We start from the raw sequence: 653 nt of genomic DNA on the forward strand, positions 1-653 counted from the left end.
GCGAGGTCCCTCACAGCCGACTTTCTCAAAGCAATTCGTCTCTTGATTTCCTGGCTGCTGTTACCAAGAGTCAAAGTCATATTTTGACAAAGCCCCAAGGCGGAGCCAAAATCGGTCAGGCCCAAGGGCCAAGAAGAAAAATACAATCTATACAGGAGTCCTACAGGACACATCACCTACCCTTCAGAGACAGTACAACTAAACTTAAGAGACACTGGACACAGCATAAAACAATTTTCAGCAGTTGACGTGTTCGGAACCACAGAAGCCAAGAAAGCTTAAGATACAAGCTGTCTGATCATGGGTTGGACAATGGAAGATAAATTCTGAAGGGATTTGATAGAAGTGAATGGGTATCCTGGTGGAGGGTGGAACGGGAAATTAAGTGGGTCGAGTCACTGGGCTAAGAGCAGGGACACTCCACAATGAGGGATTTATCTTTTTCACTGCTCCACATATTGCTTGTCAGTCAGATACTCCTCTAAATCTAAACTTTCAGAATCATCTCAGGAACAGGTTTGAAGCCTTGAACACTAATGAGCGAAGACCAGATGAGTCATGGGAGGATGTCAAATGTATCATCCAGGAAGAGTGCAAATGGTCATTACAAAGACAGAAGAGGAAGAAAAGACCAAAATGGATGTCAGAAGAAA

At 44.0% G+C, this 653-nt stretch overlaps 1 protein-coding gene across 2 annotated transcripts in view; it reads left to right on the forward strand.

Annotated features, from left to right (window-relative positions):
• MORF4L2 (mortality factor 4 like 2) overlaps window positions 1–653 on the forward strand; it is a 15502-nt gene that overhangs the window by 7003 nt on the left and 7846 nt on the right. The window lies entirely within an intron of this gene.

Source organism: Elephantulus edwardii, unplaced genomic scaffold (assembly GCF_000299155.1).
Source record: "Elephantulus edwardii isolate Elephantulus edwardi_28Jun2011 unplaced genomic scaffold, EleEdw1.0 scaffold00249, whole genome shotgun sequence".
Lineage (NCBI taxonomy): Eukaryota > Metazoa > Chordata > Mammalia > Macroscelidea > Macroscelididae > Elephantulus > Elephantulus edwardii.